General features: G+C 45.2%; 2 protein-coding genes and 1 long non-coding RNA gene across 13 annotated transcripts in view; 1 reads left to right on the top strand and 2 right to left on the bottom strand.

Annotated features, from left to right (window-relative positions):
• EPB41L1 (erythrocyte membrane protein band 4.1 like 1) overlaps positions 1 to 2,466 on the bottom strand; it is a 167,801-nt gene extending 165,335 nt beyond the window's left edge. For 9 of the 11 annotated variants that reach the window (XM_083446680.1, XM_083446693.1, XM_083446694.1 and 6 more), the window contains exon 1: positions 2,330 to 2,466. The gene's annotated coding sequence lies outside the window, so the exon portion shown is untranslated. Of the gene's footprint in view, positions 1 to 2,010; positions 2,237 to 2,329 lie in introns of those variants that run through there. The other 2 variants (XM_083446688.1, XM_083446686.1) reach the window with 2 other exon arrangements.
• LOC310680353 (uncharacterized protein) overlaps positions 1 to 18,751 on the bottom strand; it is a 339,545-nt gene that overhangs the window by 38,834 nt on the left and 281,960 nt on the right. The window lies entirely within an intron of this gene.
• Positions 2,775 to 11,027, top strand: LOC310680480. The gene is made up of 2 exons (XR_014512807.1): positions 2,775 to 2,877; positions 10,884 to 11,027. It is a non-coding gene; the product is annotated as an uncharacterized lncRNA (long non-coding RNA).

The following is an 18,751-nucleotide window of genomic DNA, read 5'->3' as shown; positions in this document are numbered from 1 at the left end:
GATACAAGATGGAGGCCCTGGTGTTCCAAATGACAAAATGCAACAGGAGGCGGGGATCACAAATTGCAATTTGCCAAGTAAACTTACAACCTCTCCTCTGGCAAACTTCCGACAGTGCTATGGATTCCTTGACATGTTACATGTTGGCATTCGTGATTAGCTATCAGTTAGCTATGGAGCATTGATCAGCATATGGCAACAATTCAAACAGTGTCTCATCACCACTGAACGGTATCTGAAGCACAGGAGTCAGCGATTTCCGTCTTCAATGAATGGTGAATAGCACAAACTGCCACTTTTCCTGCTCCCCACCGAGAAGTTTTAAAGTCACTAACTTTACCTTGAACTACAAACAGAACATAACCAAAATGATAATATCTCATTATAAATATGACTAGAGCCTTCCCAAGCATTGCATATCTATTTTATGGGGGTTTTTTTTGGGGGGGAGCCTAACCAACTTGTACTCATATCCTATGCATATTAATTCAGATTTAAATCCCACTGTATTTAATCATTTTCACTGACATATCAGCATGTCTAGAACTAGGTTGCCTATTAATTCGACAGGAAGCTCCACTGTGCTCAGTGGAGACTTACAACCGAGTAAGGACTTTGAAACCAGGCACTCGATTTACCCAGGCCAGCGGTTTCTCTCACAAACCCTTACAAACCACTAGCAACTCCTTCAAGACTGTTGACAGTTTCAGACACACATCTACTACAGGTGCTACTGTTAGAACAGCATCATTACTGTTCTGAACAAACACTCAGCGAAGCCGTAAGAGTTCCTAAGATTTCTTAGGACTTCATCAGGAGAAGTTATTAAGCCTTCAAGCCAAACACATATAAGGGGGGTGGGGACGTAAAAAAGTAGTAAATATGTTTCCCCAAACACAATGTTAATCTTGAATGTGTTTTTGGAACTCTGCCTGCATGGGCTTCAAGGCTCCGGCCGCACCTAGGACTGGAGTAGGCATTTGGGTGTGGCCCCCAAGCCGAGTCCCCCCTGAAAAGAGGAATTTGTTCCCGGTGCCATCTGACCTTGGCGGGGGCGGGGGATGCCCTAGCGGTAGAACACCTGCCTAAGGGGGGTAAGACTGAAATAAAATAAATATAAGGAAAGGGAAGAGCAACGCCCTTCCAAGAAAGCGCTCCCTCTCCGCCAAGGCTACCCACAAACGCCCCTTTTCCTTCGACTGAAAGGGAACCAGAGTTGGATCTAGGAAGGCGCCTCTGGAGTAAGCGAACTCTTTGATATCGACGCTGGGCAACACATTTCTGCCAGTTCCGAGTTCGCCGCGCGGATTAGTTACCAGGCTTGTCTTTCACAACAGACGGCAGCATTTTATTTATTTATTTTTTAAAAAAGCAACCTGTACGCAGCTCCGCCCTCTCCGTAGAGGGGGGAATACACACACACACACACACACACGCCTGCAGAGTAACAGCAATCCGAGATTCGCCCTTTGATCGACTTTGCGAGCGAGCGTGGGGGAGCCGAGCAAGGGAGCAATCGAGCAGCGCCCCCCCCCCCACGCACGCGCCCCCCATATCGCCCTTTCATAAATGTCCAATTCGCTTGCCCGTCCTCGGAAGCGAGCAAGGCATGCATGTATTAAAAAAGAAGGGAGGGCGCTCAGTCCCGTGAAGGAGACATTTCCAAAGGGGCGGGGGCAGTTAAAGACGGATTGCTTCCCTTTACACGGAGAGGATCAACAGGGCGCAAGCACACCTGAACGTCTCTGGCCGGGCTTTTCTCTCTCTCCGCCCCCCCCCCCAACTCGGCCACCTCCGTTTCCAGCAGGCAAAGCAGCCAAGGGCGGCGGGGGAGGCGCTGATTCGCCGTCGAGAGGAAAGAAAGGAACACACCCCTCTGCCCCTCTCGGAGGAAAGGAAGATGGGGGCGCTGCACAAGCGAAAAGGCATGGGGGGGGGATGGAGATGATCCCGAGGGATGCAAACGAGCGGGGGGGGGGGGAGTTGAGAAGGAAGGGGAAGGAATATCACCTGGACACGGTCGCTACCGAAGACGCGGTGGGAAAGAAGGAAGCGAGTTTGTAGTATCGTGAGAAAACGCACACGCGTGACCAGGTCGCTCCCTCCTCCCACTCCTACTACTACTACCACCGCCGCCTCCCCGGAGACCTCCACGTGATCCCGCTGCCCGCCCGGCTCCGCAGAGCTCCAGCCACACCGCCGGGGCGTCGGTCGCCCCTGTTGCCCCGAGTGGCTCCAGCAGGCGGGGCGAGGGGGCGAAGGCAAGCGGTGGCATCGGGGTAAAGGCGAGGGGAAAGATGGGGGGTGGGGAATCGTCGCCATGGCTAACCTTTTTCTTTTCTTTTTTTCCTTTCCCCCGAGTAATCCGGAGTCAAGACGTCCAAGGATCCAAGGAAACGTTCATCTGGCGAGGAGAATCGCAGGCTCCCGAGCCTCCTTGCAATTAATTAAAGGGACAAAAAATGCAGATTCCGAAGAGTAATGCGGGGGGTTGGGGTTTTAAAAAGCAGCCGCTTCTCTCTCTCTCTCTTCCCCCTCCCTGCTGCTTTCTTCCTCCAAGAGCGGCAAGAAAAATGAATCAGGCTGGCTTGCAAAGCGGCGGCGAGGGAGGCGGGGGGGGGGGCTAATAATGCAAGGCAGCTGCAGCGGGAGGCAGGAGCGAGTGAGCAGGAGGGCTGGCAGCTCAGCGAGAGAGGCACGTCATGAGCAACTGAACCAGCCTCCGAGGGAAGGGGGGGGGGAGCGAAAGATCATCTATGCAACCAAACAGCCTTTGCACGGGCTGCGCTGCCTGCAGCCCGAGTCCTTTCGCGTTTCCCCAGTCTTTCAAAGCGGCGGCGAGGCGCTCGCGGAAGATGCAATCGGATTTCGGAGCAGGTAGGTGGCCCTCCGCACCTGTGCGGATGCATCCGGGGCGGCCCACCCACTCCAGTCCTTTGGCGCGTCCCGAGTGTGAAAAATGCAAGGTTCGATCGGGTTGCTGCAAGCCAATTCCGGGCTAAGCACGCGCTCCCCCCGCCTCCCCGCCCGGTCTGCTCCCAGGCTCCCTCTTCTCTGCCAGTCAGAGAGATGCAAATCAGCTAACCCCACCTCCTCGCAACTCCCTTCTCATTGTTCCGTAAACCAAGGTAAGCACACCACGCCCAAAAATCACACACGGCTCAGTTACTGTTAAGGTCACCGCCGTATATCCGGGGAAGGAGGCCAGAGCTCATGGATCTGTGGGTTTTGTAATGTGCTACCTTACCTGTGGCGATGTGCTGCGGTATAACTATATATTAAAAACACTCTATTTTCCTTCACGGTACTTCTGTGTGCATAAAGTACCTTGCAGGGTCTGAACAATTTGCATCCCAGTTTGAAACCTTGGCCAGCATGAAAATTGGCATCCCAGTTTGAAACATCTGCTTGCATCAATATTTACCTCCAAATAAGCAGCTTTTAAGTGTGGAAACCTACAGCAAGTTAAGGCGAAAGCAGTGGTTATATTTCTAATATAACCATGCTGCCATTCCAAGGTGGCTCATAAGAACGAAATCAAAACAAGTTGAAATGCATTTTTTATAAATCTCAATCCTGGGCCACCCAGTGAGCTTTGTGGATTTTCAACTGCAGTCTTTTCCACCTCTTCTATTGTGTCTGCGGTTGTATGGCCCAGCCACACCCATGTGTAGAGTATTGTGTGCAGGCGATACTAGCTGGCATACATGAAGACAAATTGCAAAACTGGGGACACTAAAATATCAATTACTACGTGATTCCACCTTTCGTGATGGGCTGCATAATCCTATACTCATATAACTCCATTCCACAGGTATAATAGCAACATAGCTAATGCATATTCTGCCTGGTATGAGAGGTCACAACCATAAAGCCTGGGGAATGCAGAAGCAATGTAAAAATGGCAGACACGCCCAAAGCAACCCTGGATATCGCCACAGTCCACCGTTTAGGGATTGTGGTCAGCGTAGAAGCCCAGACCCAGAGCAAACCTGCACAGGCCAAGCCAGGGGTGTGTCTATCACACTGCCATGCCCCCAATACTCAAGGACCATGGGGTAAAGCAAGTGTAAGGTGAAGGTAAGGTAAAGGACCCCTGCACGGTTAAGTCCAGTCAAAGGTGACTATGGGGTTGCTCATCTTGTGTCAGGCCAAGGGAGCCAGCGTTTGTCCACAGACAGCTTTCTGGGTCACATGGCCAGCATGACTAAACCACTTCTGGCACAACGTGACACCATGACGGAAACCAGAGTGCATGGAAACACTGTTTACCTTCCTGCTGCAGCGGTACTTATTTATCTACTTGCACTGGTGTGCTTTCGAACTGCTAGGTTGGCAGGAGCCCGGACAGAGCAATGGGAGCTCACTCCATCACGGGGATTTGAACCACCGACCTGATCGGCAAGCCCAAGAGGCTCAGTGGTTTAGACCACAACACCAAGTGTACAGCCAAGGCCGCCCTGTGGTGCTCTCTGTTAGAACAATGGCAGACACATTTGGGATGTTTTCTTCCTCCCCACCCACCTACATTGAGGAAAGGTATAAAACCAGGCAGCACAGGGCTTTTGCACACAGCTTTGCAGTAAACTTCCTTTCAGCTGTTGTTGTTGTTTAGTCGTTCAGTCGTGTCCGACTCTTCGTGACCCCATGGACCAGAGCACGCCAGGCACTTCTGTCTTCCACTGCCACCTGCAGTTTGGTCAGATTCATGTTTGTAGCTTCGAGAACGCTGTCTAACCATCTCATCCTCTGTCGTCCCCTTCTCCTTGTGCCCTCCATCTTTCCCAACATCAGGGTCTTTTCCAGGGAGTCTTCTCTTCTCATGAGGTGGCCAAAGTATTGGAGCCTCAGCTTCACGATCTGTCCTTCCAGTGAGCACTCAGGGCTGATTTCCTTAAGAATGGATGCGTTTGATCTTCTTGCAGTCCATGGGACTCTCAAGAGTCTCCTCCAGCACCATAATTCAAAAGCGTCAATTCTTCGGCGATCAGCCTTCTTTATGGTCCAGCTCTCACTTCCATACATCACTACTGGGAAAACCATAGCTTTTACTATACGGACCTTTGTTGGCAACCTTTCAGCTGAGGCATGTCTATACTTGGTCCATATATGACATCAGGTGTAGGCAGAGGCGTACCTGTGCTCCTTTGCACCCTCGGCAAGGATATTTAGCTGCCCAGAGCAGCAGCATGTGGAGCATGCTGGTGAGACAGAGCAGAGAGGCCAGCTTTTCACGTGTTCCTGGGCCTGTGTCTTTGGCAGGAGCCAAACTGACCAACTCCTAGGTGTGCCTGGGGTGTAGGGCAGGTGGGCCTGGCCAGAATGGGTTCACAGGCCAAATGGTGGACCTATTTAGATCCAAATGTGGGAGGTTCCTCAGCCCAAGAGAGGAGGGGAAGGAGGAAACTCGCATCTTGTGGCAATGGTGAGACTGGCATTCTGCCAACAGAGCAGGACCTCTGATGAACCCCTCAGCCAGCAGTGCTCCAGTACAGATTTGCATCCTAAAAAGCTAATAAATGTAAAACTCAAATTTTAAACCAGAAATTTACACCTAGGGATGTTATCACTATATACTAATACTAGTCCGGGGGGGTTAGGGTTAGGGTTGAAAAAGATAAATATTAGTGGGAATTGGGCAACTTACGGAAAATTAATACAAAAGGAAGGGAGTAAATGGAAGATGAAGCCATATGAAGAAGTTAAAGCTGCACTATCGCCAAGTCAATGAAATGTTTAAACAGGATTTTAAGGGGAAAGGATTTGGTGAAAATAAATCAAAGTTTGAAGTAGAGATATTAAGCAATAAATATAAAATTTTGTCTAAAATGTACAAATTGCTGCTTGAATGGCATCTGAAAGATGAGGAGGTAAAGTCGGTTATGATACATTGGGCTAAAGATTTTGGGTATAACATACAGTTAAATGATTGGGGAAAACTATGGAAAGAAGGTTTAAAATTTACTGCATGCAATGCCTTAAAATGTGATGAAAATGATGTATAGATGGTATATTACACCTGTTAAATTAGCTAAAATGTACAAAGTGAGTAATAAATGTTGGAAATGTAAAGAAAAAGAAGGAACATTTTATTATATGTGGTGGGAATGTAAAAAAGTGAAAAACTTCTGGGAAATGATATATAATGAGATGAAAAAAATGTTGAAATATACATTTATTAAGAAACCAGAAGCATTTTTACTTGGCATTGTAGGAGATGATATAAATAGAAAGGATTGCAAATTATTTTTGTATGCAAGAATATTATTGGCACAAAAGTGGAGGCAAGAAGAAATACCGTCAAAAGAAGAATGGAGGATGAAACTGATGGACTATGCAGAATTAGATAAATTAACAGGAAGAATTCGAAACCTGCGGGACCAGAGATTCACAGAAGACTGGTGTAAATTTACGGACTACTTGAAAAGTAATTGTGACGATCAGATTACGCTTGTAGGTTTGCAAGAAGTTTTGTAAGGCGAACTGTTTGAAATATTGCAAAAGAGGTAAAGAGGAGAACTGTTAGTTAAGATAATTAAAGGCAATATTAATTTAAGAAATGCAGAAGTGATAAGAATGGAGGATCAGCAGAGGTGCTGATGGAAGTCCAAAAAGATTGTATAAGAAGTGAAGTTCTGTTGTATGATTGATAATCAGTATGTTAAAATTAATAAAAATTATTATATTAAAAAACAATACTAGTGGGGGGGGGGGACAGCAGGCGAGGAGTATTCCACTCATGCCTGCTTGTGGGCTTCCCATAGGCATTTGGTTGACCACTCTGGAAAAGAGGATGCTGGACTAAATGGGCCTTTGGTTGTTTCCTTATCTATAATGTTATTAATTGCATAAAGAAATAAAAGGCTTGGCAATTAGCCTCTTGGTACTTCCACCAGGTGTTACTGTTCAGGCTTCCAAGTTACAGTGTGAAATATACTCAGAGTCGCAAAGTGATTTCATGCTCTTTATTCAGCTCAGAGTGGTGAGGAGGAATGAATGAATGTCCCCTCAAAGTATCTGCTTTATATACATTATTTACACAATGGGCTGCACATGATTGGCTAATTCTGGAATTCTACTGTAAGCCAATCAGGTTGTGGATTCACTTATATCTGGAGCATGATTGGGCGGTTCCTGCCAACCAATCATACTGCTGCATTGTTCTAGGACCAATCAGACTGCTGCATTTTGGATCCTATTGTTCTAGGACCAATCAGACTGTTGCAGTTTGGATCCTATTCAACTCAGTACATAACACCCCTCCCCTCTAAGTTCCAGTCCTGCCCGGGAGGTCGCATTCATAGTCCTTGAGGTACGCCGGCGGCCTATGTGTGCGTTGCGGCCTGGGGTATTCCCTGGTCTGAGGTTCAGGTTCTGGCTTGTGTTCCAAGGATGCTGGCTGTGATGGGGCTGTTTGGTCTGGCGCAACCGGCTCGCTCAGTCGCGGTTCTGGTTCCGGTGTCCTTTCGGTCTCGCTGGTCCTCTCTGTATTTACTGATTCTGCCTCTCCTGCTGGCCCCTCCTGCTCTATGGGCCTCACTGCCCCACTGTTCCCTTGGGACTCCTCTGACCTGTCCGCCTCCTCCTGGTTTTCTCCCGGGAATCGTCGCCGTATCTGGTCGCAGTGGTGGCGCCAGCATTGCCCCCCATCCGTTAGTACCTCGTACGACATGGGGCCAGTGACCCTGGTGACTGTGGCGGGTATCCATGCTGTTTTGTGCTTTTACCAGATGGGTTTGTTTCTGCCCACAACCTCCTTGTTTGCTGACCTTTGGGGGCTTATTTTATTTTGCTGTCCTGCTGGTATGTTTTGATGTCCGAAAGAACAATGCCTTCAATGTGAACCATCCTTGGCGTGGCGTGTGTGCATGTTACAGCCCATCAGTGGCATAGAATTCCACTGTATATTTGCACAGAAATAATTTGCATTAGTTAAATAACATAAAGTCATGCATTTTTAAATGTGCGCAGGCAAACATTCCAGGACTGTGAGCTCCCTAGATATGGAGAATGAGTGCTAACAATGGAGATGGTCCTGCAAATTCAGCATCCATTGCGTGTAATATGTTTGTCAATTGATATGCAAATTTGATGTCTCTATTTTGCCTTTGGCCTCAGGCTCCTGACTAACTGCCAAGATGGTAACAGGTGTTGCTAAGTCAATGCCACTTCTTAGATGGCATATTGTGTTAGCAATAGGATGCAAGCATTTTTAGAAAGCTTACTATGTAATGGGTGTGGGAGGAGAGATAAGGTTTCCAGTCTAGAATTTAGACCATAACAAAGGAATTGTGCAGGTTGTGTGCCATCTGTCGTTGCAGCATTGTGACTTGACAACCTTTAAAGGGGCAACAGCCCCCCCCCCAAAAAAGTGGATGGTGTGAGACTGAATTTCATACCTTGTTTTGATACAAGCTTCCAGGTATATATTAAGATTTTGATGTGCTTTTTGTTAGGGCTGTGAAATGATTCCATCAGCAGGCAGATCTTCAATATAGCAAACCATTGGTCTGTCCGATTTGCAAGCCAGCGTTGGACTTAACCACAGTTTCCCAAGTTTGTAGGAAAAGGGGAACTGTGGTTTAATAAACCCCAGGAGTTTTGTGTTAAGGTAAACAAAGGAAGGAAGACGGAAGGGAAGGAGGGAGAGCATGGGCACAATGCTTATTTTCAATCTGATATATAGCAGAAGTCAGCGGGGAAGCTCTGCTGGCAAGGCGCACACCAATGTACCGACCCAAATAGAAGCCAAGTGGAAGCTACCAGTGGTGTTAGCCAATGGAAATCTCTGAAATGGGTAATTCTAGGAGTGGAGGGGGGGGTGGAGCCAGCACAGGATTCACTGGGCCCTGAACCACCTCTGCTGCCATCATGTGACAAAAATGGGCTCAATTCATTTCTTGACTCATTGATTTCAGCAGGACTAAATTTTGACTAGCTCTGCCTGGATCCCAACCCTTGCCTGAGTAAAAGGCAATGCTGCACCACTGAACGTCTTTTCACAGAGGACAGCACTGATTAAAATCCAATTTAAAAATTCGCATTCTAAATCTGTCATTAATTAGTTGATTAATAGATTAATTAGTGTGATAAGTCAGCAGTGCTGTGCAAATTTCACATGCATATGTCTATGGTTTAAATCTGGTTGGCCTCCAAACCAGCTAAGATCATGATCATTTTCCTAAAATAAAACACTGGGGGGGGGTGTTTATTTGTGTACAGAAAATAGCCTTAGATTCTGCTTTCAGAATCATATCAACACATCTGCATGTTTGAAATATATGGGATGCACTTCAGTTCCTTTTAGTAAACACAATAATATGGAATCCCTTTGTCCGTCAATAGTTCAAGAGTAGCTAGAAAAAGACTTAATTATATGAGATTGTTCAGCATAGAGGACCATGTTGTGAAAAATGGCTTCACCTTTCGGGACCATTGTGAAAACTCTTAAGCCATCACGGCTTTTCAATTTGTCACACAGAGTCCCGAATGCCTATTTTTGTTGAGGTACACTAACCAGAAATGGCGTCATGTTGGGGGAAGCAGGGGAAAGAGAGGGTTGCTAACTGAGGCTGCCTCCTCCTCCTCCTCCTCCTCCTCCGCTGCTGCAGCTCCTGGGAGTCAGAGAGGGCAGAGTGCGGGGAAGAGAGAAAAGTATTGTGCCAGATAAGAGGCAGGGAGCCAGGCAGGCTTCCCCTCCCTCTTTTCTCCCCATGTATCCCCTAAACCTGTTCTATAGAACTGCTTTGGGGTGTGCATTGGGAGAGAAGAGGCAGGGGAAGCTCTGTAACATAAGCATAATTTCTTGTGTTAGCATAAATACTTTGTTCAAAAAAGGTAAAGGGACCCCTGACCATTAGGTCCAGGCGTGGCTGACCCTGGGGTTGCGGGGCTCATCTCGCTTTATTGGCCAAGGGAGCCAGCGTACAGCTTCCGGGTCATGTGGCCAGCATAACTAAGCCGCTTCTGGTGAACCAGAGCAGCATACAGAGACTCCGTTTACCTTCCCGCCAGATACCTATTTATCTACTTGCACTTTGACGTGCTTTCGAACTACTAGGTTGGCAGGAGTGGGGACCGAGCAATGGGAGCTCACCCCGTTGCAGGGATTCGAACCGCCGACCATCTGATCGGCAAGTCCTAGGCTCTGTGGCCACCTGTGTCCCTTGTTCGGTACCACCCATTAAATGTACGTGGACAGGCTCTCTCTAAGGGAGGTCCAAGTTTCATCTGTGCCCCTGCTCACGCACACACGGAGAATCCTGGAAATAAAAGGGTAGGCTGCAAGGCATCTGTGATGGATGCTTTCTGGTGTCATGTAATGAGCCTTAAGTCAGAGATGTGGACTAGATGGGGTGGCTAAGGAGATTCAGTTTCCTCACTAAGTCATCAGCTCCATGGATAAACTCTTGCAAGTCACTTTGCTACTATGACAGGCAATAAAGCATAATGGCAAAAATGGAAAGATAACAGGAATCACCATATAAAAATCAAGTTGTGCTTTAGGGCAGAGCATTAAGGAGGAAACCGATAGATGTTAACTAGTATCATGAACTCCCCCTGCAGTTTCAATAAGTTATTATTCTCTTTGAGCTAAAAAGCCTTGCACAGTATTGCTGTGCGCTATAAACATGCCACATGTGCCATCCAAAAGCATTGAATGAAGTTGTGCTTGGCTAAATTGGGAAAGGACTTCATGAAGGATATTGCAGATTTCTGTTGCACAACATACACAATATGGCTGTATTAGCATAAGTCCTTACCCTTAAACTGTCCTCACAACTTGGGGCTGGATTAAACATAGAGTATGTCAAAGAATATAATAGCCCTCCTTCTGATTAATTGATTTAACACAGCTTTCATCTCTCTCTCTCTCTCTTTAGCATTCCTCATAGATCAGAAAATGGTGGTCATTTCTCTCTGAGGATAACAGTTGCTTCATACTCAGTGGATAAATGTAATTTGCTAGTAGCCTGACTCAAGTGGAGAATGACCACATTCTCTGATGGCAACATAATTCATAGAAACAGAGAATCATAGAACTGTAGAGTTGGAAGGGACCACCATGCAATGCAGGAATCTCAATTATATGATGGGCGACCATCCAACCTCTGCTTAAAAACCTCCAAGGAAGAAGAGTCCACCACTGCTCATAGCAGTTTGTTGCACTGTCAAACAGCTCAAACAGGAAGAAAGTTCTTCCTGATATTTAGTCGGAATCTGCTTTCTTGTAACTTGAATCCATAGATTTGGGTCCTGTGCTTCAGAGCAGGAGAAAACAAGTTTGCTCCATCTTCCATGTGGCTGCCCATTAGATATTTGAAGATGGCCATCTTACCTCCTCCAGACTCCCCTTTGCCAGGCTAAAAATACTCAATTCCCTCAACTGTTCCTCATTAGGCTTGGTTTCTAAACACTTGTTCATCTTGGTCACACATTCCAGCTTATCAATACTTTTTTTTTAATTGTGGTGCCCAGAACTGGACACAGTACTCTGGGGGTGGTCTGACCATGGCAGAATAGAGTGAGAATATTACTTCCCTTAATCGGGACACTATACTTCCTGTATGGCATGAGTATGAATGTGTGCATGAGGGTTCTAGGAATGCCTAAGTAAGCTAGGTTTCAGAACATGGACTATGATTTCCTTCCTTCTGACCATGTCAATGGTTACTTACAAAGGTTGTTTTTGCTTCTTAGATGACATCAATCACAGTTCCAGGACTGGGCCAGCTACATTAAGCTAAGTATGTACCAGAGTGCCTATTATAATGGAATTCAATAGCACATTCGCACTGTGCACAAAATCATAACCCACTATTTAAAATGTGTTCAATGTTGTTTACATGGGGTAATCCAATGTCTGAAAACAGGTTGTAGGCAGTGCAGGCCCAACCCTGTCAATGTAGAATTGGAAGGGGCCACAAGGGTCATCTAGTCCAACCCCTGCAGTGCAGGAATCTTTTGTCCAACATGGGGCTCGAATTCATGACTCTGGGTCTCATGCTCTATCTACTGAGCTAGCCCAATCTCATGTAGGAAAGAATCTGCAGGAGATTTTGTTGCCATTAGCAGAAGAGAAGGAAGATTATGACTGCTTCTGAAGTGACATGCAAAAATATCCCACCCTCATGTGCCTAAAGAAATGTGGGAACAGAATGTGTTCCTAACTCTCACTGCTAGCACATGATTTAGAAATTACACCCAGCCACATGCTGTTGATTATTTAATAATAGTCAAAAGACCTTTCCCCTCTCCAAGGACCCGCAAATTCTCTATGCCAATTAAGAAAAGTATGCATTTGGGAAGGGTGTATGTTAATGTTTATACCTTCCTCTCCTACAAGATGTAACCACCCTACAAATGCTGTTCAGACTAGTGATTTAGAAGAGATGAGAAGATAATTTTTGTCTCCTTGAGATCTACAGAGCTTTTTAAAAATTTCTCCTCTCATCATCTATGTGTACCTTTCAATTAAGCTGTCATAATGCTGAGCTTAGCACTTGCCTTCTTCCAGACGGGGTTTTAACAAACTGGTTTCTTCAAAGACTACGATCTGACCTAGTGTGAAGATGGGGCAAAGTGTGGGTGTTGATTTTTTTCTCTGCCAGTTCCCACTGAGATGGATATACACAGGTACAAACATGGCAGCGAGTTAACAGAAAACCACATTTGCTGCCTGGTCCTGTGGATGCGAGTGGTGCTGTGGGTTAAACCACAGAGCCTAGGACTTGCTGATCGAAAGGTTGGTGGTTCGAATCCCCGCGGCGGGGTGAGCTCCTGTCGTTCGGTCCCAGCTCCTGCCCACCTAGCAGTTCGAAAGCACCCTTAAGTGCAAGTAGATAAATAGGGACCGTTTTCTAGCGGGAAGTTAAACGGCGTTTCCGTGTGCGGCGCTGGTGCTGGCTCGCCAGATGCAGCTTCGTCACGCTGGCCACGTGACCCGGAAGTGTCTTCGGACAGCGCGAGATGAGCGCGCAACCCTAGAGTCGGTCACGACTGGCCCTGATGGGCAGGGGTACCTTTACCTTTTCCTGTGGATTCTATGGCTGGCGAGGAAGGGCAAGTTCCCTGGCACTCTTCTTAATAGGATAGTACACCCCAGGTATGACTCGTGTACATTTGCAGCAGTCTCCATTATTGCATGGCAAAGATAGCATATAGGAAAACTACCCCATTGCAAGAGGCATTATGCAACACAGTATACAACAGTAAGGGATGGAGCACATCTACACTAGACTGCAAGCATAGTTTCTGCCCCTTAGCTGGTATAATGGCTCTGGCTCTGCACTATGGATGAGTTGTCTCTTAACAGTGACATCAGGGCCGTTATGACACAGCCTAAGTGCCATAGCCTCACCACTGCAGTAGAGAAGATTGAAATATCAGAAGCTTAGGATGGTATCCAGCTAAGTTTTAGAGTAGACCCCCTTAGTCATGTCCAAGAGCTGTTCAGCAGTGGAATAGACTCTCTTGGGAGGTTGTGCACTATGTCTCCTTGGAGGTTTTTGAGCAAAGGTTGGATGGTCACCTGCTATGGATGCTTTAGTTGAGATTCCTTCATCGCAGGGGTTGGACTAGATGACTCTCGGGACCCCTTCCAACTCTACAATTCTATGATTAACGTCAGTGAGTCTACTTTGAGTACAACTAGCATTGGCTACAACAGCCCTTAGCTTTTCACTGCAACAACCGGCCACATAGTTCAAGATAACACAGAAAACCATAAGCAGAAGAATAGTATACAAATTTAGGATAAAAATAGCTTGAATGAAAAATATGTTAAATTATAGAATTGTAGAGCTGGACTTCAAGAGTCATCTAGTCCACCCCCCTGCAATGCAGGTATCTCAACTAGATCATACATGTTGAGAATTAACAATATATAATCCCTGCATATTTGCAAGTCAGGCATGTGTAGCCATAGCCTGGATTATCTTCTATTTTTATTTTTAATGGTCAATACCATCCAGTGGTTGTGAGGTACAGTACTATTCAGGGCAGGATCAATCTTTGTAGTCCAATATTTCTGATAAAATTGCATAAGATTATCACACATGTTTTCTACTTCTGTAAAATGTGAGCAGATTGCCTTTGACAAGTCAGTCCCTTTATATCTACTGAAGCTTTGCCAAGGGCCTCCCAAGAGGGTATGACAGATTCTCCAGCTAATGTTCAAACTCAAAATCTGTTTTTGTTTTTTTATTTTTAAAAAACCTTAGTCTTGGAAAGTTGAGTTTACTGTTGATTTATTAGGTTTCCAAATGGGAATCCAAATCTTGAGTTAACTCATGTAAAGGTTGACAAGATTTTAGGCTACCGAACTATAATTTGTAATTCGATTTACATGTTGATAAATATTTTTGCATAGTATACCTTGCCCAGTTTTGCCTTTTCCTTGTGCCATGCTAATCTATAGACAGACTAGTGTACAATGTACACAAGGGGGGAAAGTGCACATGATCCTGCCCTGAAATACAGAAGCTCATGCAATTAACTCAGGTCTTCAATGGTGCAAAGCAGTAGAGATGCATCTGAGAGAAGTCAAAATGAACTCGAGGGGGCTTACCTCTGAGTAGACAGGTACAGGATTGCAGCATAAATTGTACTGAATGTGAAGAGTGGCAGAGAATCAATCATGTTCCGGATTGCAAGGAAAGCTTAAGCATTGGCATTTTGCAATCCTAAACCAGACGAGTCAAGAATCCAAACAATTAAGATCTAGGAAAGCAAAACAAATGGAAGAACACAAATATGGTAGTCATGTGTCCTGCTTTAGAGAGGACTTTTTGAAGGTGTCCCCTGTTTGAACAGTTGTCTGGTCCAAGTCCAATTTAATGATAAAGAACTCTAAGACAAGAGAGCAGGGACATCAACTGTTAGAACCTGGACAGCAGGCACATAGGTCATATAGTCAGGCTTCACTATGTATGCAATTCTGTGATTCATAATTCATGGACACCATTTCTAGACTGCCCATTGACCACAGTCCGCAGGGACTTCCTAATTAAAATCATACAGTATTTCTACTTAAATTGCAGTAATCAGGTTGTATTCAACTAACTTTTACTAGACCCACTGAAATAAATGGACCTAGGTCAGTCATGGTAATTAATTTCAGTGGGTCTTCTCAGAGTAAAAGTTAGTTGAATACAACCCATCACTTCTAGATTTCACACAGATCCACACCCTCTTTTGTCCACTTTTTTTCTTGGCTCATAGCTCCTCTTTGGGCAATGCATTAGTGGCCATCAGAAAACCAGCTCTTGAGAAACCACAAAGCATGTTTCTCCAAAACTGTGGCATTCTCTAGATGCTGGGATCTCGCACCCTGTCTCTGCACAAAAGATACTCTGCTTTGTGTCTACCAGCTTCTTCGCTGACTGTATCAACCTGTGGTTGCAATGACTTTCAACTCAATGTACACCTTATACTGAGTCAGACCATTGGCCTAGCTCAATGTTGTCTACAATGACTGGCAGAAACTCTCCAGAGTTTCAGAGAAAGAATCTATCCCAATCTCATTGCAGCTACCTCATATTCTTGTAACAAGCTATGCTGGGAACTTACACATGCGGAGCATGTTCTCTGCCACTGAGTTATGGACCTGCCGTCCCTGTATCCTTCTTACTATCTGGAGTTCTATCTCCAGTTTTGGACGCAGCACTTTAAGAAGGATGTAGATAAATTGGAATGTGTTCAGGAGAAAGCAACAAAGATGGTAAGGGTTACAGAAAACAAGTCCTATGAGGAAAGTTTAAACAGTGTGTTTAACCTGGAGAAAAGACGACGGGGTTGGGCAAGCTGGGGACACGACAACACTCTTTGAATCAGTTGTGTGTGGTGAATTTTTTCATAGGGGAACAGTGAGGGCCAGAGGCACCAGCTTGCAAGTTCAATGGGGGGGGGGGGACATTGCAGACGTGATGTCCTAGCGTCCCGCATGTGAGCATTACGCCTCCCTCCCTAAGCTGGGCAGAAGCTTTCCTGGCTTTGGGAAAGAGGTGCCAGGCTTTAATACTTGTTCTTGCTCACTTGAGGCCTTCAAGCAGAGACTGGACATTCATCTTAAGGGGATGCACTGGCCCTGGGTTTCCAGGGCTTGGACTAGGTGGTCCACCTGGTCTCTTCCAGCTCCATGATTCTTCTGTTCTCTGCTTGTCCATAAGTGGTGAAACATGGACCACTTATAATCACCATCTCCAACTCGTTGAAAGATTCCATCAACGGTGTCCGAAAAAAACTACACATCACTTGGGAAGACAGCTGAACTAATGCCAGTGTACTGGAAGAAGCAAAGATCACCAGTAACGAAGCAGTGATTCTTCAACATCAACTTCATTGGACTGGTCATACTGTGCGTCTTCCAGAGCAACTACTCTATTCCAAACTTTAAAATGGAAAGCGTAATGCTGGTGGTCAACAAAAGAGGTTTAAAGACTCTCTCAAGGCAAATCTTAAAAAATGTAGTATAAACACCGACAACTGGGAAACACTGACCTGTGAGCGCTCCAGTTGGAGAACAGCCTTTACAAAAGGTGTCATGGGCTTTGAAGACGCTCAAACTCAGGACAAAAGGGAGACGCATGCTAAGAGGAAGACACGCTTGGCAAACCCTTACTGTGATCAACTCCCGCACGGAAACCAATGTCCCCACTGTGGATCCAGAACTGGCCTCCACAGTCTCTTATGGACTCACTGTTAAAACCGTGTTGATGGAAAACAATCTTACTTGGCTACGAGTGATCACCAAAGAAGAAGCAGATGTATTTTTAGGACCCACCTTGTTTTTTGTGACTGTATTCTTTGTAGTATTTTAATTTGGTTTTTTTAATGGCGTATTTTAAATTATAACTCACCATGGGACCTTAGGGGGAAGGGCAGGTAACAAATGTGGAAGAAGACGCAGTGGCGTAGCGTGGGTTGTCAGCACCCGGGGCAAGGCAAGTAATTTGCGCCCCCTAACCCGTGGATTTGCGCCCCCTAACCCTAACCCCCAGATGTTGCGCCCGGGGCGGCCGGCCCCCCCTGGACCCCCCACGCTACACCACTGAGAAGACGATCTTACTCGGCTACAAGTGATCTCCAAAGAAGAAGAAGAATATTCCCTGCTTGTTCCCAGCTCCAACAACTGACTCCCTGTCCTTCTCTCTCTCTTGTATTCCAAACTCTCTCCAATTTTCAGCCTCCTTCCTTTGCACCCGCCCACTCCAGGTTTCTCGGCCTAAGCGACAAGTGCAGCCTTTCCGAGTATAGCCATTACAGTCTCATACATTATATATGCTTTGGGCCTTTCCTAGGCCCCTGAGAATGATGGCCAGATATTTTTTGCCTGTGGTCTAAAATGAATCTCAGACAGGCATGCCAAGCACTCTAGGAAAAGATTTACAAAGGCAATAAGCCTTAAAGGGAGGGGGAAGCATTTCTCAGGCGACAATTCCATTTTAAAAAAAGCCTTATGAAGGGTTCGTTATTGCACATTGAATGTAACATATATGATGGGCACCTTGGCTAAAGTATTACCAGATTACCTATGTGATGTCTGCCAGTCAGATTTAAAGCAACAATTTTGCAGTTTTTTTTCCCTTAAAAAAAAAAAGTTTAGGGGTACCCTTCTTTTCCTACACATATTGAAATACTGCCCCTCAATGAGGCCAAAACTTAGATTAACAAAATGTTTAGGGGTATGCATATTAGGGGTATTACCCCCAGAAAAAAAGCACTGCAATTTTGTATGTTGCCGAACTCTCGAGAATGGCTCCTTTTTTCATACATTGAAGTGCAAGGTAATTTATCATTTAAGGAAAAGCTAGCATTCACCGTTAGAAGAAAAGTGATTTCTTACAGTAATGCTTCACAATAAAAAAACCAACATGGACGAAGGCTCAGTGGTCATCCGCATAGTTCAAAAATTAGAACTGGCTCCAACCAATTAATCAACTAAAGATATTAAAAGAATATTTATTTAAACAAGAACATATACTTCAATAACACAGAATACAAAGGATAACAATACAGCTGAATTAAATTTATGCACACACAAAGTGTAGATGTGTGTTGTTTCATTCACATTCCCTGTGGGGGGATTATTATTATTGGCGTTAGGCTATAGTAACATTTTTAAAAAAGAGAGATTTGTTTTATTTATTAACATCAGGATATTGTCCTTGTATCCTTATGATATTTTTGCTTAAAGCTGAATACTAAGAATTTCAAATTGTATCATATTTCACAGGAGGCATTTGAACATTGTTATCACTGATATGTAACATATTTTTTTGCCACATTGTTTAAAATCATTCTTTCCTTGTCTGTCCTCTAGAGTACCTCAATTTCTGAGTTAATTTTTCAGCAGTAGCTATGGTCCAGATTTGCTTATGCCATAAATCCTTATTTAATCTCTCCAAATAGTTCCACTGTCTTGCCATAACTGGCCTGGCAGCTGACAGTAAATATTGAATCAGTTCTTTATCCAAAGCATATCCATTTTGCCCATGCCATCTCCCCAGTAATGCTAATGAATGGATTTGTATCAATTCTTGTTTTGTTGTTCAATTAATTTCTAGGAACACCACCTCCCCAAAAGCTGCTGCTGGCTGACTACCCCAATTGGAAATAATGTGGAGAAATGTACCAATGTGTTTCTGACAGGGCCATCTTTAAAGTTGGACATTCTTTTAAACCAAGTCACGACAACCCTGTTCACAATTTCTTCTAGACTTCACGCCCATTGAAATCAATAAGGCTTAAG

The sequence above is a fragment of the Podarcis tiliguerta genome (assembly GCF_965153285.1).
Source record: "Podarcis tiliguerta genome assembly, chromosome: 6".
Classification (NCBI taxonomy): Eukaryota; Metazoa; Chordata; class Lepidosauria; order Squamata; family Lacertidae; genus Podarcis; species Podarcis tiliguerta.
This window is presented reverse-complemented; position numbering and strand designations above follow the sequence as displayed.